The sequence below is a fragment of the Pomacea canaliculata genome, linkage group LG2, assembly GCF_003073045.1.
Source record: "Pomacea canaliculata isolate SZHN2017 linkage group LG2, ASM307304v1, whole genome shotgun sequence".
In the NCBI taxonomy this organism is placed as follows: domain Eukaryota; kingdom Metazoa; phylum Mollusca; class Gastropoda; order Architaenioglossa; family Ampullariidae; genus Pomacea; species Pomacea canaliculata.
Genome location: NC_037591.1, coordinates 5,324,089 through 5,348,572, shown reverse-complemented (window position 1 = coordinate 5,348,572; position 24,484 = coordinate 5,324,089). Strand labels below are relative to the sequence as shown.

Here is a 24,484-nt window from a genome sequence, read left to right as displayed (position 1 = left end):
TGACTTACCTGTCATCACCATGTCAGCTTTTTCCAAGCAATTTTTTGCCTGGCGTATTAACTTCGTTGTCTCTTTGCATGTTCACATTTCTCCTACTGAAATGTGTTCAACAATATTCTCTCTTTTCGACTAAATAATCTTATTTTTAACTTAACAAAATCTTGCTTTGGTTTCTAGTTCCTCCTCCTTGTTCAGTTTTTTTAATTATTGCTATTATTTCCTCTTTTCGCAGACTTATTCAATACTCCGACTATTCAAAACACGCCTGAGTCATACAGTTAATAATCATCATCCACATCATCATCATAACAGATTATTAATATTAGCATTATTATTTCAAAAAAAGGGAGAAAAAAGGTTATCTGTAGGAACATCGCACTATCATCACGAGCGCCACACAAAATATAGGTTATTAGGTCAACTGATTGCAGACCTGCGCCTTCCGACTATGCGGCAGTGGGAGTGGTGGTCACTGGCGCCACGTTTTGGTGGTTCTTTCCCCTCTTCTTTCCCTTTCACCGACCTCCGAAATCTTTAGTCGACAAAGAGGGGAAGAGAGAGAGAGGGGGGGTAAAAATGGTGGAAAAAAAGGAAGAAGAAAGAAGAGAGAAGAGGGTGAGGTGGAGCGCAAGGCAAGAGTGCGCTGCGGGCGAGGAGATTAATCGATAGCCAAGAAGTATGGTAGCTCCCTGCTTCCTTGGGCTGGAGTGTCAGTGAAAACTCAATGAAATTCTCCCAGCATGTTCCAAAAACAGGAGCAGAGTAGGCTGGATAGGAACCTCTGCAACCTTCCGTTCATCCCCACCCCACTCCTCTCCAACTGCACCACATGCCTACTGTAGTCTGACTTGGCCAAAAATAGGGCTCCACTGGAGAGAGGAGGGAGAGAAAGGGAGGGGTGGGAGAAAGAAAGAAGCGAGGGGATGTGGGTGATGAACACACGAGTGACACAAAAGGTGTAAAGGAATATGACCCTGGCCACAACGCTGTGATGTGAGATTATTTTGATACTGTTGCCATATTTACCGAGACACACATTATAAAACTCTGAAAACACGTCCTGCTACAAAATGTCTCGATAACGGTTTTATTGCACGTCACAGTTGTGTCAAGCGACTAAAACGATCGCTGTATTTGTGTTTCAAAATGTATTTACAAAAGAAAAAAATCTTTAATGTTATGTGCTGTATTATTATTCAACATTTAACTTTTTTAGTGTATTACCATACCGTTAACGATTACAGACAAGGCCGAATTTGTTTACATAAAATATGTTACATAAATTTACATAATCGTGTGACCAGTTATTATGATTTAAACAAATCCCCAAAGTGACGAGCTTTAAATAAATTCAGTGGTCTGCCCGATAAGCATCGCTACAAGTGTAAAGGTGTCTACACCAGCAGACGACAATGACCCTGTTGCAGGGAGGGAGCATCCACTGCGAGGCGGGAAGACTGTTGCACACGTTGCTGCGCGGAGGCCGGCGATAAGACGTGAACGGGTGAACCTCAGGCACGCTCTGCGGTCAGTGTGACCGGGCGCCACTTCCAAACAACGCGTGAATACATTTCCAATTGAAACGTCTGCCTGCGGCCAGGGGCTTGCGTTTTAGCATTCGGGGTGAGAACGGGCTACATAAAAAAAAAAGACAACCTCCTACCCTGAGAGCTATAAAAGAATGTACGAAATTATAAAAGCAGACGAGGAAGCAATCAGAGCAATCAAACGCAAAGGAAATTCTCTTATCGATGACATATTTAAAGCACTGACCTGCCCCGCTGGCTGTGGGGTAGCGCCTTGGGTTAGAGGAAGCCTGCTAGTGGCACCCCTCTCCCACCTTCCTCCCTTCTCCATCCAATTTAATTCTCTATCTCTCTCGTTCTATCTCGTGCATGCACGCGTGCGCGCACGTATACAAAAACACATAGAAAGTTGCTGTATGTGTTTGTTTTTTTAATGTGCTGATCATACACTCAAGGAAATGAGTTCGTTACGGTTAACACACCTAAGTAAAAGTACATGCAGTCTTTTATCTAGATGGCGCATGCTGATGTCGGGCCCAGACCCGAACCTGGCATATCTAACCTGCTTCCAGCATTTACCGCGTGGCGTCAGGACAATACCTGGATAGGCTCATCCTGGGGCCAGTGGCATGCCGACCTCGGTAACACAGAATGCGCACAGAAGGTAAGTCTGTGTCACGCTGACCCCGCGTATATTCCCTCTGTTCTCGCTGCTCCTAACTAAAAGGTCCCCCCGACAAACGTGGAGTGCTACGGGTTATAAATAAGCCACCAAAATGGTCACGGTGACAGTCCCCTCAACTGACGTCGCCCTGAACCCTCGGGCCAGTGACGAGGTGGGTCAAGGCCGATCGCGTGGGCTGCGACCGACGACACCACCAGAGCCCAAGTCAACGGCGCGGTCGCAGTGGTCTGGCGAAAAGTGCGCTTGGTGTGGTGACGTAGGGTGACGAGAAACCCTCCGAGCTATGTGTCCCACAGAGGATCGTAACGAGGGAGGGTCGTGCACCACAAACCTACTTACCTTCCCAGCCCCACCCTTCCCTCCTTTTTTTAAAAAAAGGAGGAGGAAGGCGTCGCTCTCGCTTTCAGATTCCCCCTTTCTCCCTCCACTGTAAGCGCTCACTGATAACATGTCCTTGGCCTTGTAGCTACGGATGGCCATTAATATGTCGGTAGTCAAGCTCGGAGCACACCGAGACAACGTCCCTACAAGTGAATTCAGTCATCTGTCCCCGTGTCCCCGTCTCTTATCTACCTGGTCAGGGTGACACTGTCGTGACTTCAGTGCGTCTCTGCCTGTTTGCGCAAGGGTCTGCATCAGCATCTTCTTTCCATATATGAGCATAAATGCAGGTTTCGGTGGTAAATTCTCCTCTCAGCATATTTGTGTGTGAAAGAAAGAGGATACAAGAAGGGCAAAAGAATAAAATAGATAAATTTATGTACAAAACATTAGACACAAACGGTCATGCAAAGAACCCATGATCACAAAGCTATATTGACTCGCGTTTCCTGTCTTTACTGTCCATCGTCCACTGGCATCATTTGTTTGTCTACCTTCAGGCGGAGGTACCGCTGGAAAGAAGAGGGAAGAAGGATAGGTTAACTAAGCTTTCCTACAATTTACACGTTGTCTATCTCGTCTCACTGAAGGTTCTCAAAATGAAAAACAATGTGCGCTACCACTGCTAATAAATTTAGGAATGATGACAGTGATGAGGAGAAAGAGAATGATAACGATGATGACGCAGATCATCATGATGACAATTCTGACGATCGAAAGAATAATAATGCAGTGTTAAGATCAGAAACTGTGTTATCCGTGTGTTGATCGTCAACTTGACAAAGGAAGTCAGATAAAATAGAAATACTTATCACGATTTCACTGTCATGATTTTTTTTTTCAACTGCTTTAGTAGCTAGGGTTGCGTCAGACAGAAAGACAATGGCGGTGATTATGGAGGTAGCGGGTGGGAGTCCTAGAGATAACTGTAGAAATTGCAGTAATAAATATCATTCTAGTAATAGTAACAAAGTAGTCAGCCTGGAGGGACTCCTAGTTGTCACAGGCAGTAGAAACTCGTCGTGCGCTCTTTTACTCTCTCACCCTCTCTGTTTCTCTGTCACAGAATCGCTGGCTATTTTTACACGATCCCACAGCCTGTGTGCAGACAACAATAGGGTGTCGGCTACAAAAATAGACTTATTAGCGGGGTGTCCGCATGACATAATAGTGTAACCACTCGCGGTGCGCGCGCAGAAAACAGGGCCGCACTACTTTTTCCCGTCAGCTGGGAGGGTATGGAGGTTCTCGACGAAGAGTCATCGATGTCACTCAGACAACCATCAGGTCACGAACTGTAATCGCATTGATCTTTTCTCCCCTTTTATTCTCGGTTTTTCCTCTCTCGCTCTCTCTTTGCGTGCACAAGAAACAATATTAACCCGCCCAGACAAGTTTCTAATAATAATAAAAAGAATAGACAGACGAACGGACAAACAGACAGACGGAATGAAGAAAGGCATACCTTCCCAAAGAACAAAGCACACCTAGCTGTTTGTGTTTGATCGTATCCAAAAAACATCATGGACTGATATTTATTGCATAATCTAAAACCGCTCTGGTTAATTAATTATACCAATAAACTTATACAATGCCTTTGCTCATATAAAATGAAAAGAAAAATGTAATCGCAACTGCCAATGACTGAGCAATCAAGAATTACAGCTGCCTTTAATTTATCAAATGCACTGTTGAGCTCAGAGTCAGCAAACTAGACAAAAATGTTGGGGAAAAAATGTGTAAAACTGGTTGTGCCATGTGTTTTACCTCCACTGGCACGTTAGCGCATCAACTTTACACCTGCTTGCAAGTGGATGTGGAAGGAGGGCCACGTCCAGCCGATGGGCTGAAGGCTGGGAAATAGCAACGGGGTGGCCGGGCTGGGGAGGGGGACTGCAGCAAAAGATAATCGGCCCAGTCACCACCGAATCCACTTGACGCCAGACAAATTCCAGACAATGCTTGAGAAGCTCAGGAGTCAGCAGTGATTTTCAACTAATAACATTTCAAGTTGGCTTTGGAGGGTGCACCGAGATGTAATTTTCCCATAAAAGCTCCCTTTCCCAACCCTCTGACACCTCTTTTTTTGGTTGTTGCCTCCTCGCTCTCTCCCCCACCCTACCACTGTCGACTCACTCAGAGAATGAAAGCTAGATCGGTTTGTCGACTGTGTTGGCTGTGTGTTCAAATATGCAAATAAAGCAGCCATCATTTTACAGTTGGTGAGCATTAGGGCTAACGACTAGCAGCGCCTTCTCTGGTGGTGGTACGTTGCAAGATCCCCTTATCACCTCGCACTCTTGTTGGTCTCACTAGCTACAGTTCTCTCCGCTCTGTAGCTCCACCTTACGGAGGGGGGAGGTGTCACATGCACGGGGGAGGGGGTGTCACGTGCACGGGGGGATAGGGGGACGGGACGTCGACGTCCTTCACCACCACTACCTGACAGACTGGGCAGGGGGGAGACTAAGGTGTGTGGGAACATGGAGACTGAGGGTGGGGCAGGGCGTGGAAACAACGAGGAATGGGGGTCAGGGTAAAGCCAGTAAGGCACGCAGGAGGTGTAGTAAGAAGCAAATAAGACCCACCGACGACAAGGACGACAAATAACGGACGGGCGAGCAAGGCAGACGGATGGAGTAGAACATTTACCCACCGAACGAACGACCGACCCACCGAAAGATTGGCCTTCAGACCGACCCATGATGGACTAAACTCAAAGAGCATTTTTTATGCATGCACATCTATGCATTTCGAAAAGGAAACCACGTGACTTGCTGCTGGTCTACTGGTTGTGCTGTAAGTCTATAACCGCACTTTCGAACTTTTTTTTTGGTGGCTGAAGTAGCCCCCTGCGCGGTTCTTCAAGCAGGTGTGAGCAAAGTGTCCGATGCTGGAGATGTGGAGATTTTTTCTTTCTTTGGTGATCGCGCGTGGGTGGTCTCTACGACTGTATGTGCAGCCTTCACACAAGTCATCATGTCATCATATCATGACGATGGCGCGGAATGAACAGAATGTCAACTAGACGACAGCGGACTGAGGGTCACTTCAATGAAGGCAGCGATGAATGAACGGCGAGTTAATTAGATAAAGACGATGATGAAAGTACAGTGGGTTAGCCTCGTGACGACCGTGAGAAGCACACCGCGTGTCAATGAGACAATGACACTGAGGGTAATGGTCACGATGAGTTACACGGAGGGTGTCATCAAACCTGAATGGTTCGCGCACCTTTCCATGCAAGTGCTGCTGCATCGTTATGCTACATCCTCCAGTTCTCGTCAATCGCGACAATGTTTTGCCCGCGTGCTATCCGTGTTTGTTTTTCGATCCCGTCACAACATGTTCACTAATTTACGAAAACATGCGAAGTAGACACAGAAGAGAGAAAGAGATCTGGAGGAGACATACATCAAAACTACCATTCCACTGTTACCGGTTTGTGTAAGACCTGTGGGACTGAGCCGTGCACAGGTCTGGGACAAAAAGTTGCCGTGAAAAGTGCACATCGATCGTCACCTGCGGAAGTGGAATGTTACCACCGGGGTCACACCTCGCCGTCCTCTCCAATGTTCAATAGTTACATAACACAGCCTCGTCTTTCATCGTGCTGGCACGTACCTTTTTTTCACCTCATTACCAACCCATTCAGTTTATTACTTACTCTGGGTGTTTTGCATATGTGTGCATGTACGCCGTCATCAACTAGGGTTGTTGCAAAGACCAGTTTGCTAGACCAGTCATGTAAGGTGCAACTAACCTGAACGATCCCAGTCCCCACCCATGATCTTCACACACTAGGTACCTACTTCGCCACACTAACCACATGTGTGTGAATGGAGACAGGCTGACAGAAAAATACGAGTATGACTATTAATTATTTATTCACCCTGCCTTAATGGTGCGGGTACATAGAACGAAGTAGTTTTTATCTCCGGAATTTTGTTACCTAGCGATAATTGTTGTATACAATAGTGTAAAACTTTTTTAAATTGACTACTTAAAAGCCTTTAATATTAGCGTGCTATATAAAAGTTATAAACATTATCTACTGGACACTTAGGAAGATCTCCTTCAGCACAGCTTAATGTTTCAGACGCTAGGAACTGGTCAGATTTAACCGCTGATAAAACACAATAAATACACGAAACTATGAAAAGAAGGCGAAGAGGGCATGACACAAGAAGGATCGACAAAACAAAGGACAGACAAAAACCTGGAGTAATACTAAAGTGTTTGCCGCTTGCACCACTCAATATTTCAAGGATTTCTTGCGCAACTAACAGGACACCTGCTAATTCAATGACGAGACGGATGTGTTGTCACCACCAGTACTACCGCCTACATGGCGTCGTTATCAACGTTATCGTCCTTGCTGTTGTAACCTCACCGCAGTACATTACATTATACACACGCTGAACAGAAAAAGAAACGGCCGAGGAATGGACACCGATGAACAAGTTGATGACAGGACAGGACGGAGGGTAGGACGAGGGTGCTGCTGATAGAACATCACCGCCAAGCCTGTTGTTGCCTCCGAGGTAGGCTTCTTGGACTGGCTGGCGGCAGGGAGCGGAGCTGCCTGTGCAGGCGTATGTATCGTGTACATCAGGTGCTCCCACAATGACGGCCATAAATCACGTAGAAACGACTGGCGTGCTCGCAAGGGTCGCCATGACCCAGGAGTCTCAAGATAACATTCTTCCCTCCACTTATGTCACAGACACTGAAATTCGCCACTACTCTGGATTTTGCCTTCTTTGCCCTCCGTCAGTGCGCAAATACTTAAACAGGATAACTAATTACAAATACATACGCACACACGTGTATAGACTAAACGAGATAACTCTGAGATAAATTAGCTACGGGTGGAATGCTAACCTTCTGACCTACCCGCCACAATACTGTGTGACCATTAGCTTGCTTGTTTTACATTGCACCATTTAGCGAGTGTCACCAAAGTTTACGACATTCTGCTGCAAACAAATTGTCCGCTCTCCAAACCTGGTGACGATAGGTAACCGGCGGGACAGCAGGATGACACGACTTAGACTTAAAGGGATCGTCCGTCCTGGCACATACCAGCGCAGGTGACGGGGATTCCCCTGGAACACCCCCACCCCCGAGGTCCCTCTTAGTTCCCTGCACCCCCAACCCCCGGGGTCCCCCTTAGTTCTGTAGGTTGCTTGCTGTGGCGCCACGAGCCTCTCTCCACTTTGTCAAGCGCTGTGGCCAGACATGATTAAGGTTTAGCTGTCAGCAGCCATCTTGTCCTTCAGCCCACCTGCAGTGTGGAGCGGTGCCTTCCCTCCTCACCACGTGCACACCCACGCTCCCCATACTCCACCAGACTTCGTGCATGGAGAAGGCTTCTCTCTTATTCCTCAACGAGTCCAACGCTTCCTGCAAATGCGTTTTAAAAGAACAAAGCAAATCCACGAGTCTCAAGCGGACAATTGTAGGTATAAAATGTGATGTCAGGCTCCAGACCTTACTCTGCTCGAACAGGCATGCATACACGCGCGTGTACACACACACCCACAAAAGTAGCTGTGGCGTCTGCCTAAAAACAACATGTACACCTCAACACCTAGAAAATTGGCAACAGCGACACGCTGGCGCCCCTAACACCACCATCGCCGCCACCACCACTCTCTGCTGCACTCTAGTCTGCTACTTACCTCACCATGCGAGTGTCCGCCCGTCACCATATAAACAACCCTCTCAACGCGAATTCCTCAACCCCTCTGCCTGTCGATCAACCCCTTTACCCCTACCCCCTTCCAAATCTTCTGCAGGTAATGATTTAGAGACAGTCTTGAGGGCCACAGGTAGTGGACCTCCACTAACGTTAGCAGTGTCCACTACAACCTCAGTGTCCGCGGATGCTTCCACAGCTCACGAAAGTCACAAATTTCTGGGAGTAATTTTGTATAACATTTCGCACAACGAAAGGACTCTTTAAGGGCTAGGAAAGAGAAACAGGTCAGTCATTTCAAATGTCCCTCCCAAAGGAAGCTCTAAAAACATTGCATATACAGAGAACTCAAAAACATTAAATGAGCTGCACACTAATAATAATATGCAACAACGTGAAAGAGCTCGCTGAAACTATGTACACTGAATGTTTATTTAGATTTAATACTAGTAAACATTTTTGAGTTGTAAGCCAATCAAGTTTGTGCATGCACAAGTGAAAGCGCGAATAATGTTTAAAAAAATAAATATCGTTTTGGGAGGGATATGTTAGAGACCATAAATTTTCTCGGAGCCAGCTTTTTTGGGGACAGCGGTGCCCATCTCCTCTTCCTTACCACTCCTTTATGGTATCCATTCCCAACAGGTCTCCCTTTCAATTCTTTATGGACTAATGTACTCATTCCCGATGGGTCGACGTTATAACTAAGCGAGCAAACAGACAATGTGAGTAGAGAAGAAAAAAGACTATGAACACTAGTTTTATCCTACAAAACACAACGATCCATACTCCACTAAAATTTTACCTATTACTTGCTCGACACACCGACATTTATCACAACGATTCTGAACGAATACATTTCCACTTTATGGGCTGTGCTGCTGGATTCATGGCCTCACAACTATTTTTGTAACACAATCCCACAAATGCTTATGGCGGTACAAGAAACCGAGAGAAGGAAAAAAAAAAAATGATCACAAGCGCTTTAAGAACAGGTGGTTCAACAAATTTCGTCGACAAATGACTGTTAACAACATCTGTGCATGTTGGTGATGGGAAGGTAGCGTATAACACGAAGCACGTGCTGCCACTGGCCGACATGGCGCTGGCGCCGAGCGGATGAGGAGGTGCAGTGATGTAGGAGAGAAAGCACTCAAGCAAAGCGCATCAGCTCAGCACAGCTTAGTTACACACTGCTCAGTGCAGTCTCCCCACTGCAAGTCCTGCAGCCCAGAGGCTCAGTCCCTGGGGTTCAAACACCTGACATGCAGCGCTAATCACCGAGTGGTACATGCAGGGCAAACCTCAACTTTTAATTTCTTTGTCTTTTTATTTTTAAAACCATTTTTAAATCTTAGACAAGTGAACCTAGATGTTGGAGAGAATACACACAGAAATAATATACGTGAACTTTTAGGCACCGATATTCATACCTCGCTCCTCCATCATCACTCCACCTGTAAATTTTATTTTTCCCCTCACTCATAGCCAAGTGCTGTTTGATATCATCTCTTCCATCAAACATGACATATGTCTTGCAGCTAAAGCTATTACTCAGCTATAAAGTGAAGAGTAAAATTTGAAAAGAAAAAGAAAATACGAGTACAGAGTTTTACATTTACTGACTGCGACATTAATAAGGCATTAGGAGTTAAAACGTAAATATGGGTTTTTAAGAACAGGTGCTGCGGGAAATGAAGAGCATATGTTGAAAAATTGGACCACTCTACAGGAGACCCACTTATACAAGCGTTTACGACCTGTGCGTCACTCTCTCTATTTATCTTGCTAGCTATATATCTGTCTGTCTGTGTGTGTGTGTCCTGATCAATCTGACGATCAGTGAGATATGTATACTGAGAGTGTGTGTCTGATGTGGCCTTCATTTTCAAAGCAGATCCACAAAGTTAAACTTAATACTACAGTCTCTCGAGTTTTATACCTATGTACTGTACAAACCAAGAGGTCAAATAAAAGTAATTGGAGTAGGTTGATCGTTACACAAGGAGTGGATGAAGTTCAATAACCATATTCTGATCAGTCTAACGGCCTACCCACCATCTCATCCACCTTCGCAACAGGCAGCTGATGCCACTTTTTCTTTCTTCTTCTTTTTTATTTTGTAAGGGACTCCCGTAGCGCTGTGTTCACCTGTGATTATCTCTGAACCTCTCTCAGCCGTCGTGTAGGATGGCATTCTAGATAAAAGTGGCTCGGGGTCTGTTCGCCTCTACCCCGTTTCGAGACATCTTTAGCGAAAATTACGTCTTAGCGAAGCCGTGCACTTTCCACAAGCAGCCCACACACCGCGACCCTCGGCCACCTTCTCAATAGCATCAAAGGGCGAGAAAATGGTCGAAAAGAAATGGCTTCTCGCTAAGTTTTTTTTTAATCAGCTCTTCATTCACATACCCAGTCTCAAGCATTTGGATAGCTTTTTTTTTTTCTTTCTCTCCTTTTCTGTATTTTAAAAAAAGGCGAAGAGAATGGCACGGAAACCTACAATCATTTTACGTGCCCCATTCAGTGGAGAGCAAGTGGAACCCACGGCCTGACGGCCCGTGTTAAGTGCTTGTTCCGTCGGCTCCTGTGTCATGTGTTCCTGTTGGGTGAGGTGGGTGAGACGGATATGTCCCGATCATTAAAGACCCTTAACGATACACAACACAAGCAACAATCACACACACACACACGTATATTACCAGCTGGCGCCTAGGTAGATACAAACACATTTTCTAGAAACAAACGCCAGTCTACAAGCAAAAGATGTCTGACTACACAGATAGTGTCACCACAAGGTAGATACACAAAATAAAAAGTTATACATTTTTTTACCTGAATCAGGAAAGCATCCGATCTTTAAGACAGACATCCCAAAAATCACTTGCCTCTACGACCCTCTCGGGCTTTTTTTCTGCCCCTTTGTGAGCACGAAGTTTTTTTGGAAACTGCGATCACTTTTTTTCATTCCCGCTTTTTAACCTCCCTCTAGGTTTTTATATCCTTTACCCCTGACTGGCCCCCACGAACAAAACAGTTCTCCCGAGTGGTGTACACACGCGCACACACACACAGGAGGAGAGAGAGAAGGGGGAGAGAGAGAGCTGGCAGTTGGAAGTGCTTATCTATGCATAGCGGATTCTCGTCGGGGGGGACTCGGCGGTGTGGCTAAAGCTGGGTCACCGTGCCCCAGTCGCCTGAGTTGAACCCACTTGCCAGGGCACAGGCACACAAAACACGGTCAGGGCGGTGGCGCTTCGTCTCGCGCTCAACACAACGTTGGGCGCGGAGTCTTTTTCTCTTTCGCTGTGTGTCAGTAGACATAAGTACAGGCAGCTTCTCCGTATATCCCAACCCATTTCAACCAGACAACAAGTTTGTTACACTGGATAATTCATTATCTCAAAATTCAATCAACTGAATGATTTTAGTTTAGCTTGCCACGTACTTCTTTCCCCTAGGGTGCAAAAGATGCAAGCATAAAAAGAGAGTTGGAAAGTATTATTTTCTCACTCAATTTAAAATTTTACATTGAGCTGTATGCCAAACTCAGGGTTTTGATTTTTAAAAATATTTATATAGAAAAATTAGTTGTACTGAGATTCGTTGTCTGGAATTACCTGTTTTTACTGTTTAAATGCTGGTGTGTTATTTGGTGTTGTCTACACCTTAGCGCGTGCTGTCAAAAATATATTGGGGGTGAGCTGAGATCACGGAAGGGTGAGATTTATCAGTTTTAATGAGAGTATCACACATGAAATCTTAATATGCTGTAGTGGACATCTCTGAATATTTACCCACCTCCCTCCTCTGTCGGCTGTTTCTCCTGTTGTAAATATCATCAAGAACTTTACTACGAGTTTGCAACCTTAAAGTAGACAATAATAATAACAGGAAAAATAGTAAATAAAATTTAAAAAATGAGTTAATCTTCACTATGTTACTATCTTCTCTTCAGGTGAAGTTAATTTTTTTAAGTCAATTTGGCCTACTGACAAAGACATCAATGAACCTGACCTCAAGAAAGCGGACGAATAAATAATTATTTACTCGTAAAACACAACCTCACTTGCTCACAGACTCGGAAATGCCTCGTGTATGGCAGCAAATCACCTCGAGATGAACAGCAGACTGTTTTTAAATAAAGTTGGCGCAAAATGTTGTAACGTGAGTTAAAGTGGCACCGACCTTTGACAGCAGGCAGCGGCGCAGCCTTCAGCACAAGAGCGTGTAGCACACACGCACACACGCACAAGGCGGAGTGGCAACAAGACACCAACGTGTAGCATACACACACACACGCACACGGCGGAGTGGCAACAAGACACCAGCGTGTAGCACACGCACAGACACACGCACACGCGCACATCAAGACAGCAGCGTGTAACACGCACGCACGCACACGGCGGAGTGGCAACAAGACACCATCACTGGCAGCTCGCTGCATGTCGCTGCGTTTCACTGACAAGTCGTGGCCGACTCAATATGCAGACAGATGTCATACATAAATAATACTTGCCAGCGGGCCGGCACGTGGACCCCCAGCTACCATGCGCCTTCTTCTCCTCATGCCCGGCCTGCCCCCGAGCGCCAGACTTTAATTACCATTACCATAAATTAAAAGCTAGTTACAGAAACATTCGGTCCTTTCCCTTTCACCAACACAACTTTTTTTTAAAATAATGATGATTATAACTCTTGCTATTTCTTGCTGTATTATCTTGGTGCGGGAGGGTGAGTAGCAGGAGGTGTGGGACGGTTCCCCAGAGATAACAGACGGTACGACAGTACTTGTGGTGGTGCAGACTGGGACGTGCACACCGTGCGACAGCGTGTCGGTGAGCCTGTTACAAGCTCCACCTCTCCAGGTTCAAAAGTTGTTACCTACTTTCCTCACGTTATCGACTGCAGCCAGACATACAGCCAGCCAGCCAGCCGTGCGGCAGGGACACACATTAACAGGCTGGGGCACGGTGACATACCAACAAAAAAAAATAAATAAAAAAAGGCGTCATGGGCAGCTGCACATGAGAGACAGTCTGTGCACCTAGGGAGGCACGAGACTATACTTCCAGGGGCGATGACATCTGAGTATATATATGTCTGTGTGCGTACCGTTTGTTTGTGTGTCTGTGTGTGATAGAGTTTATGAGAATAAGCGCGCTGGGTGTGTGTAAGCATGTTTGTGTAAAACAAGTATATGACAGAGAATGTATGTGTAAGCGAGAAAGAGAGCGGCGGAGAGACATAAAAGAGAGGACAAACACAAAAACATCTGGCACCATAATTATATTATCCCTTCCCTCCTCCTCGCTCGCTGGTATTGTTCGTAACTGATGTTATTGCAAGACATCAGTAAAGTAAACAGCGTATTAATAATAGTTAGCGTCGGTATTTGTGTAACTGTGGCAGGTGTTTCTGCTCCTGGCGCTCCGGTCTCTTCTTTACACAACCCCCAGAACACGTGCGGTCACGCCTCACTGACAACAGTACATCACTCCAAATGTTTTAGTATCAGGACATCGTGGACCTCATTATTTTATCCGTCACCAGCAGAGCAAAACAAAACAACAAAGTAAAACAAAACAAACATAACAAGGTCACTACAGAAGACTTGTATGTACCGCAAGCAGTAGTGTAACCCACGGTTGTGCTGCCATAGCAAGTCTCAACCCTTCATTACATGTATTGTGCAGAGCAGCCCGTTGGTTACGCGTGTACAGACATACAATCAGCCAGGTTATGCTGAAGAATTCGGGCAATGTCGTGCTGCTAATAAATGAGCTCCAGACTACTCAGCTATTTTACACCGGCTCACTGGGTCAAGTGACTTGGCTGTGGCTAACGAGGTGACTATATGGACTACAAGTATAATTTCATGTGTGACCAGTATGCATATCACAGTCGTGGATTATGTTCAGCGAAAGACCAGGTGTGCAGCGTCTGTGGGATACCACAACGGGCAGTGCACACCGCAGCATACCCCTGACCTGCCTGCTTGTTATCTCGGGTGCGTGTTATCGCGGGGCTGACTGCTCCAGCTAGCGAACTGTCTTGTTCAAAGGTCCTCGCAACCCTTCACTGAATGCCAGCCGCAATAACGGCGAGTGTGGACGACAGCTTCACAATAGAGTGGTGGGTAGGAGGGGTGGGGAGGATAACAAACAGGTCCCGAGACCATGAGTACACGTGGACACAAACGACAGTCTGTAAGGTCACTTCTACCTCCTCCGTCTCTCCCTCACACGACAGTCTGTGAGGTCACTTTTACTTCCTCTCTGTAACGGAGAGAGAGAGAAGCAGGGGAGGGAGAAAGAGCGCACGTGTATGCACGCTGCCTGCTGGTCTCAGCAGCAGAAAGTAGGGAGAGAAAGGAGGTGGGAGGGCACACACGCTTTGTCAAAAGAGGAGGAGTCGAGTTTCTCGGCATATTTCCTCTTTACGTGCTATCTTCAGCCATCTCTCCTGAACTTCGGATGGCCCACCTGAACCCGCCGTTTACAGCAACAAGGGCGTTGCCTAGATGAGGTCTCCCTTCAGACGATCTGCCGCCCTTTTTTTTTTTTTTTGGAACAGCCTCTCTCTCTTTTTTTCCAGTTGTCCAGGTTCGGTATCGCTGCACATATCCGAAAACAATAAAAAGGAAACTGATACACCTTCTATCGCATGCACGTTGCGGTCAAGCGTAGCCAAACACTTCCCCCCCTTCTCTCTCTCCTCCACCGCCCCACCTTCCGCAGCCGCCGTGTGCGTGTGTACACAAGTGGGCGCCAAATGGGGAAATGGGCCGCCAAGATTGCCTGACTTTTCCACCTACATCACTTGTCAAATGCCGGACACAATTTAAACTGCATAATATAAATTAAATTGTATGGCTAGAAGGTATTCTATAGCTATACAACTGGATTGTATGTATGAAATGATTTGAATAGCAACTCATCAATGAAACGCTTCAGTTGTAGCACATCTCTCTCTCTTTCTCTAGCTATAGAATGCACTCTATACAATTATAGAATGAACTGTAAAGGTTTAGAAATATTATGTAGCTGGGAAAAAAAAAACTATTCCCCCCTTAACACCACAAGTACAGGCATGTGTGTGCGTGTGTGCGTGTCTTTATGTCGGTGAGCCAGTGGATGTCTGAGCCACCGCGTTTGTGGGTGTGTGCGCACGTGTGTGGCTCACCTGGCCTCAGGTTACCCACGACAGACATAACAGGACAAAAAGGTGAGCTGGCAGCCTACCAGTGCCACACTTCAGCAGTTAGGGTGTAGTGCACACGCTTCTATATTTAGCCCTGCAGACGACCTCTGTGCACGTTCTTCCTCTCACCTTTCACTGCTCTCGCACGGTGTGACTGTTCATTTTATGTCACACCATGGTGAAATAAAATAATCTGCTACTAAAGCCTACAGACACAGCATTTAAATCAATTACTTTCATTGTCTGTCTATAAACTCAAAGACTTGTGTGGCTGGGACACGAAAGAGTTTGAAATTTATTCAGTGCTACTCATGATCTCTCTTGCAAGTCGGAAGTAATGCCGAACATCACAGAACTGAGCAGGTAACCCATAGCAACGGTAAGTCTGACAGCCTTGTCAACAAACTCAGAACTCAGTTTTAGCCGTGACACCAAAGACTCACTACTTGAAGTCAAAGTCGCCGTAATTGTTCATAACATTGAAGTTCAAAATTTACTCTTTTTTTTTTCTTGCTGATGGACTAAAGTGAGAGCTAAACAGGCTTCTCGTCCAGTTGCCCCCCAAGGCTTGAGCATTGCGAGCTCAAAGACAATATTTTTCACCAAACACTCAACAACACATTTTCCACTAGTCCATCCGGGACACCTCAATGAGAATGCCATTAGTTACAGATAATTAAAAACTGTCCTACCAAAGACGATTTATGTAATTAAAAATCAAAGGTTTCTTTTGCCCGCCTCGCACAAATCTGAGACACCTGGCACCGACATCAATCCTTCACGCAAGCCCGTTACCGAGTGGACGACAGGAGTGCACTGTGACGTCAGCAGGTCAGACAGAGAAGGAAGGCGACCAGCGACTGTTCAGTAAGCTTGTGAACCCGTGTAATTAACTCTCGGGTCTTCAAAACAAACGACACTACCCGACACGAGCTGCACACCACGCCCTCAAAACTAGTCTTGGGTTATTTTGCTATTTCCCAGCAATCCACTAATTCCTCTGTGAGACAGAGAGAGAGAGAAGGTACAGCAGTGTGAACAGGTGTTCAAGCACAAGTTCGACCACACTAGACAACGCCGACTGGCCAGAGATGGCAAAGCTTGGTCCCACGCAAAACAGTTACGGAATTAACCCCGTGGGTTGATCACGGAAGTAACCCCAACGTTTTTCACGGAAGCCGGGCTGCCGCACTGACTACACAGACATGACCGGAGTGGTCAAAGGTCATGTACGTCCACACGCATGTGCAGACCTACCAACGAAAGAAGTGGACGAGTGGGTTACAACACGACGTGAGATAAAAATATAATGAGAACGTAAGCTACACAGTTATGAACAATCACACAGATACTTCCGGGTACTTCTTCTCTAAGTAGACAGCCAACAGACAGTTATCAGCTATTCATTTTTTTTCTGACGTGATCAAACGGTATAGAATTAATTTGAAAATACGAATAATAGTTTTGTTATAAAAATTCTGTTGGTGTGGTCAGTATGCTAATGAACACAAGTCACGTGATACATTATTTAATATACTAAGCGGCGTTGTTGCCCATACAGCTAAACATTACAGTTGGTGTTAGGACCAGGCGAGCATTGTCCATCAACCTTCATATCGGTAACTTTCGCACGAGTTGTAGATGAAGAAAAGACCGTACATAAATATCAAGGGCTTTGAAAAAAGCAAACAGGGTGGACAGAATATTTCGGCCTCGATAACACAAAGACTAAGGTCCTGTATCTTCGTCTCAGAAAAAGTGATGCTGGACTTCATTGAGATCAGAGATGAAAAAAGATGAACAAGTAAACAGGTAAACAAGCAAACAGGCAAACAGATCACGCGGAAGTCTTGCAGTTCCAAGATGTTCGCCCACAACGCATTCATTCACTTTTGCTTCTAAGTCAGTCGTGGGGAAAGCGCACCTCTGGCTGCATCCTACCTCCATAGCCTCTTGTTTATACAGGTCATCAGACCCCCACGAGGACGCATCTGCACAGGCCGACAGATGCCTAGCAACTTGGAGAAATCCGCATTGAGAAGAAAGTTGCACGTCTGGTGTGCAAAGCAGAGGTTAATGCCTGACCTGCAGACAGCTCTGGAGATACAGCTTGTGTAGACGGTGACAAACCTGTTTGACCGAGTGCAGGGAGGCTGTGCTACACAGGCAGCAGATAACAAGTGAACGCTATTCCTCACAGCAGTCTGCAGGTTAGCGCGCGCACACGTGCACGCACGCACAGAATGTGGACTGACGCTGCATGGGTCGTTAAAAAATAAAGTAAATGAAGTAGGTGAGCGAGCAGCAAAAGAATTAGAGGATACGGGGGGGGGGTACAGCAGCGGGAACGAAAGAGAGGAGAGAGAGAGGGCGGGGAGCAGTCAGGATGTGAAAGAACGAAGACAGGTGTAAGAATGATTATGTTTATCATCCCTCTCTTTGACTCCCTCCCCTCCTGCCCTTCCACACTGGTTCGTGGCAGAGGAGCGTACAGCCACAACAGCAAAGGTAAGAGAAAAGTCTGTGGAAGAAATCGCTCCCTCCCCCTAACCCCCGCAAACCCATGGCCTGAACGGTACATCAAATTGAAACAGTTGACAGGGCTGGCCTGACGCCCGCCCACTGGTTATCTGATCGTCAGCCTCCGAGTTAGATAAGCCTCGCCGGGAGTAGTATCGTCTTCTGCCAGCTCACACTATAGGAGTAACGGCAACGCGGAGGCTGGACTTCAGGTTAAGCAGCAGATCAAAGACGGTGTTCACTTTGTCTTCTTCCTTCTCCACCTCCTTTTAGTCCTCTTTCCCATCTTTTTTTTTCTTTCTCCTTTTAGTGTTTCTATTCTTCTTCCTTCTTCTACCTTCGTTTTCCTCTTTTTCTCCTCTTTTTGTTGCACTGCTATCTTCTTTCTCCAACTCCACTTCTTCTTCTACCTCTTAATTGGTCTCCTAGTCTCCAATTCTCCGATCGTCCTCTTCCTTCTTTTCTCCTCTCTTCTTCATTTTCATCCTCCATCCCCTACTCCTTTTCTCTTCCTTTATGTCTTCCTCTTCTTCTAACTCCTCTTCGTGTCTTTCCCTCCTCTTCTACCCCTTCCTCCTCTGCTCCTAGTTCCCCGTCTTCCTCTACCCTCCCCACACCCAGTGGCAGGTGAGTCGTGCAGATGATAACAAGAGCATTTCAAACCTGTATCAAATTAGGCGACATCTGCAAAATATTCGCATCAATCGACCCGTGAAGGGGAAGACAGGCGGAGGAAGGGGAGAGGGGGAAGCAGACACAGGAATAGCTTGTACGTGTAGACATGACCTCCTCCTTCAGTTGTGATGTATAGTTCACACAAAACGGTCAACTATGCAGCCAGGCGAAGCAGAAGGCTGAAACTTTACACTAAATTCGTGCATGCGTGTGTGCGTGTGCGTGTGTGGGTGTGCCTATTCCTGGGTGCGTGCGTTGTACATGTGTATGTTTGTGTGGGGTGAGAGGTCTGAGGAAATGCCTGATGCTGAACAAGCATCGTAAACGCTTTGTAGACAACTTTACTAGCAGACTGGAGGACAGCAGGCGGAGAAACAAAAAAAAAAAACTAAAAGAAACACACCAGCTTCGAAGTCGGTCAAACTTGCTGAGCAAATAGATGATAACCGAAAGGAAAATACTCTACTTTTAAATTTTTTTTTCAAGTTAACTAAAACAACGGCATGGAGGACAACTCTTTGGCACACAGCACAGTAATGTCGCGCTGAAAAGGACTTGAATCTTAGATGTATACAGGCATCCGTGAGTGAGATGTAACAACCACAGCGTCCACTACAAAACCTACTCTCACTACACCGACAAACTGTTATTTTATGGACACAGCTGACTCTATAATACATTTGTATCGAGTCCTTTACCAACTATTTTCGCCGATTGTTTAAGTCAAGTGATGCAATACTTTATTGTGTTTTGTCTTAGTGCGAGCTAACCAATAGCCAATCAATACATAATCTATAATAATGAACCCCGTATTTCTTTGTTGCGAGGTGCGGGGGAGGTAGGCAAAGATAGGTGCGGACATAATCACATTCAAACATCTGCTGCAAGTTCATGTACCTCTAATACTCATGGTACTGTTACGACGGACGTTGAACCCAAAATGAATCACGTTTCTCTCAAGGGATGGGATGTTTTGGGGTTTGTTTGTTTTGTTTGGGTTTTTGTTTTGTTTTCTGTTTGTTTTGTTTTTTGTTTGTTTGTTTGTTTTTGTTCTGTTTTTGTGGGTTTTTTTTTGGGCTCGACGTTACCACACTGCGATTGAATTTCAACACAATGATGTGCATACCTTGCTCTCCCACTACCTCCTTCCAGTCTTCCCCCTACCATAATGAGGCGGCTATTTACTGCCTGGCTGAAATTGAAGACGTGTGAGGCAGATGACGACCTGACTTACATGTCTGTAGTAATGACCCCATACTACGGAGTACTTCAGGTGTCTTGCCTTAGTGCTTGTGAACATCTAACACGTCCAACTGTGAGCTGCTGCCATTTCGCCTTCAGCACCATCTGTGTCTCCTCGCACCGAGACAGCAAAAACCTCGCATATCATCAGGACGGGGCAAAGACTTTTTTTGGTAAGTCTAACGGTCGTTGCCTTTACACCGATGGAAGTGATGCATTGCCTTGAAGCAATCAGAGACCGCTTGTTTGATAATCACAGCTCAGGACGATGTGATGTGCCCTTGCTTTGTGGTCACATATGAAAGCCACAAGCACGAAGAAGTCCTATTCGTCCTATATCTGAAGAAGACGCGCATCAAGCAACCACAATTGTTGTTCTAATCTTAGAGTTTGTTAGTTTTGGAAAGCGACTTTCCATCTAGGAAATATTCTGGAACCGGGGGATGTGCGGCAGATATCACTCCTGTGCGAGACAAAAATGTAATGCACGCAGCAAACTGCAGCCTGATGCTTGACGCGCGACTCTGATTACCCGTGTGCGACGGTCTTTAGCTCAGCTGGGTGGTCACAAGCGTGATAAGTCACGTACGACTTGGGTCATCTACTGGGACATTACATCCTGCGTAACCACAAACGGCTGTTTTCCATATACTATACGAACCAGTACTGAAACACTCAAAAAGAAGGCCGAAAAGGTTCAGTCATCAGCGCAGGTTTCGCCGGAAACATCTGCTTTTACATCTTCTGGAATGATCCTACAAAGGCTGTGGACAGTACCAAAGCTGAAGCAGGCCCATACTCTGCTGACGCATAACCCCTCCTTGCAATAATCTACGCATCACTGGAAGTGTTTTGAATCACGTGGCCATCTTCCTGTCCTGTACCAAACATTTGGTCGTGCAATTGTACGACTTATACTGCATTCAGTCTGTCGACGATTAGGCGAGGAGGACTGCATCAGGCGACACCTGCTGGTCTAAGACTGTCACAGCCCAGCTCGCAATAATGGGCAGCTAATCCTATTACTGCTGAAAAGGAGTCTAAACATTATGAAAAGTGAAATGGACCCCGTTCAGCCACGAAACTGAATACAATACAGGTAATAAATATCCAAAGATCAGCCTCAAAAAGCAGACTCAGATTTCAAACAAAGCTAAAATAACAAAATGAACACTAAGAATGAAAAAAAAAATTAGTGTGAACACGTGTCGCCTACAGGTAGTGAAACGTTCAACCAACTAAAAATAAACTTCGGGGGAAAAAAGAGGAAAAAAAACCCCTAACCCCCAAAAGTACAAATAAAAAGGTGTCGTAATTGTTTTCGGTAGCAGATGTGGTATAAGAAGTATCTCGCTTGATGATGTAGCCAAACTGTCAGGGGGTAAAGCAGTCAGGGGAGTATTAAACCCAGCTGATTCCAGGGCACACAACTGCTACACTATTAGCTGTTGCTTGATCGATCTTCTGGGCAATCAAACCCGCTAATCCTCCTCGGCAGCATCAAATGATATTGTAATCTATATGATCCGACGAGTTCAAAAGGTCGTGCAAGGGCCTGTGATGTAAAAATATATGCCCCGGCGTGCATGCGCGTGCGCGGGCGAGGGAGCAAGAGTGCTCTGCTGACGTCAACGACTCAGAGTTAAACCCGAAATAAATCAATCCATGAGATCGCAAGTGCATTGGTGTGTTAAGTGAGCGCGCACTCGTGTGCAAAACGCAATATTTCTGCTGTCGCTCCTTGATCAACGCCAGCTGGCAGGGAGGAGTGCAAAGCTGCTTCTGTACTGTAGTGGAGACCAGTCTCATTACCTTATGAATAGACACTCAGGACAAGGCCTTAGAAACTCGAGTTACCGGTCCCAGAGCGTGACGGCGGCTTACCTGGCAGGCTGGGCGCCCACCCGTGATGCGAGAGGCAAGCTGTCACGCGCCGGCGCGTTCCTTTCACGCTCTCCCTGGAGACGTGCGTGACCGCTGCGTGACCCGACCGGTGTGGCCGGTCAGATGAGGACACGACCGCAGGAAGTGAGGGGAAGGCTGCACAACTGTCGCTCTCAAGGCCTCCTACCCACACCCCACACACCCACACACACACATCCTTTCTAATCTCGAGCGTTTTGTCGTTGGACGTGCACGCCAGGGTCAGGTGTGACCATACCCATGGCAACAAACAGCGTACGGTAAAAGTACACATTTGTTTTGGTGATTAAAGAAACGCTGAATATGAACACTGCCACCGATTAGAACGTGTCTTAACATTCATCATCTCCATCATTTATCATCCTCCACCCAACAAAGCCAGCCTCTTAAAGAAAAACATTTTACTGAATGGAAAATGTCTGCGCTGCGCAATGATGTAAAAGAAATGCAGAAGTATAGCAAGCTCGTAGCCTAGAAAGATGCAGCAGCCTTTGTGTTCTCAAAGCCAAATGATTTATTCTCTTCAGTTTTTATTTTCATGTTCACACGAAGCGCTTGCTACCTACAGGGGGTATCTACATACACTTTTCTCCTCAGTTTGTAGCGACTCTCACCCCCTAGCGCCCCTGACCCCGTCTTCGGCCCCGACCCAACCTCCATCGAAAAAATATTCCACCGGAAAAACGACTGAGCAAGCGTGGTCGCGTTATCTTTTTCCTCGCTTGGAGGACACGGGTTACTTCCTGTTAGTCACTATGTTAGTGACTATTCTGTCAAGTTCGTGAACGTTCAAACAACCTACTGCTCACTGGTGGGAAAGTTCAGCTCAACGCTTGCTTGTGAGGCTCAGGGCGAGGAAACGTCTCGCTGCATGGTATTCCATCCCACCCACCTCCACCCCCGCCCTTTTTTGGCTCCTTCACCTCTTTCCCTTTTGAACCCTTCACATCCCTCTTCTCCTCTTCCCCCCCACCCCCACCACCCTACAAAAAACATACACACCCCACCCATCCTGTGTCGGGGTCGGCCATTGCGATTTGAAGCGTCTTGCCGCCATGACTGTAATCAGATCTGACCCCACGAGGGCTTCGTCTGCGAGTAGTGTTTGGAGCACCTATCCCCCTCCCACGTCCTCACCCACACGCCACTTACGAGGAAGGTTGAGGGGGTGGAGGAATAGGATGAAAGGGGTGGGGGACGCCACAGTCTCGCTCGTTTGAAAGCCTTGAACTCGTCCAAGAGGACTGCTGCATGTGGCGGAGGACGTGCCTTCAAAGCTTCCACATGCAACTTCCTGCGCCACCTGCGTCTGCTGCCCAAGGGCGGAGCTCAGGCTTGGGGCGTGCTAGCAGGCAGTGACCGTCAGGATGGTTGTCATCCCACTCGCCCCACGGTGGCACGGCAATGTCGACAGGACAGCTGAAACAAGAGACTAGCCCGCTTCCTTCTCCTTCGTCCTAGAGGAAGGAAAGTGAGCACAGACGAGTGCTCTGCGCCCAGAGATTCTAAAGGGAGTGAAGCAGTGAGGTGTTCCGACAAAGGATAGAAGTCCTCAGGCGTCCAGAAGAAAATGCTAGAAGTCAACGGTCGAGCTTCGTCGAAACACCGACAAGGAAGACAAACGGCTACGAAACAGGTGACGTGTTCCTTTACGTCCAATCCTCTCTCTCTCTTAGAGAATAAAATGTACATAGAACTGGCAGACAGGGAAGACTTCCTATATACACTTTGAGGGTTCTTGCTTCAAAAAATGTGGTGACTTGTTCTGTTTTCTCGCAGCTCAACCAGCGGTCAACCATCAGCCCACCGGAACAGGACACACAGCCCACCGCAACAGGACGCAGCATCCATCAGCCCACCGCAACAGGATGCAGATTTATATATGAACATACCATAACAATGTGTCTCAGTGTCTTGTCCTGTGGGAGTGCTCAACGCTAAAGTACAATCTTTTCCTGCTAGCCGATAGAAAATTGGGAAGAGTTCTGTGAAAAATTTTTAAAAAAAATTAATTTAAAAACAGGACAACTGTAGTATCACTGATTTGACAACGGATCACAGAAAACTGAGGCAACGCAGCTGTCATGGTCTCATACCATGGCGACGTAGAAATTTGGGAGAAAACTCCGTCTATATGCGATCGACCATGAAGTATAAACAATTCTGTAAAATACATTCTTACCTTTCGCATTCTAACGTTAGAAATGCGACATCAATAGAAGTGACATGCATCAGGCTTGTGGATCGAGAAACAAACTGTAGACGGTAGTTTTCAAGGACTAGTTTGGTCCATTTAAAAAACAAATAATAAAGTAAATCTTAGAACACTATCTTTTCGGAAAATCTGAGAGAATAACCATTTACATTCTAGAGATACATGTCTACAAATGTACTGAAGAAGGTAACATCATGACGAGCACAGATACTAATTAACATATGGTCCCAACTCTCCCACTGCCTGAGGTGAAGTGTCCGTTGTAAACGTATCCATGTACAGGGTTAACGTCTGTACTGTTAACCCCGTTCCTGCGTATGTGATGTTTGTTGATGTGTATCTCGAGAATGAAAAGAGGAATATTCACCCATACTTGGGGGAAACAGTATCTTGCATTGAGCTTTACCCAGTCA

General features: G+C 46.2%; 1 protein-coding gene and 1 long non-coding RNA gene across 26 annotated transcripts in view; one reads left to right on the top strand and one right to left on the bottom strand.

Annotated features, from left to right (window-relative positions):
- LOC112556085 (zinc finger protein 678-like) overlaps positions 1-24,484 on the bottom strand; it is a 248,897-nt gene that overhangs the window by 112,959 nt on the left and 111,454 nt on the right. Inside the window, exon 1 of one of the 25 annotated variants that reach the window (XM_025224712.1) lies at positions 11,129-11,632. The exons of the other annotated variants lie outside the window; for them this stretch is intronic. The gene's annotated coding sequence lies outside the window, so the exon portion shown is untranslated. Of the gene's footprint in view, positions 1-11,128; positions 11,633-24,484 lie in introns of those variants that run through there. 25 annotated transcript variants of the gene reach the window in all.
- Positions 22,912-24,181, top strand: LOC112556092. The gene is made up of 2 exons (XR_003097606.1): positions 22,912-23,492; positions 23,636-24,181. It is a non-coding gene; the product is annotated as an uncharacterized LOC112556092 (long non-coding RNA).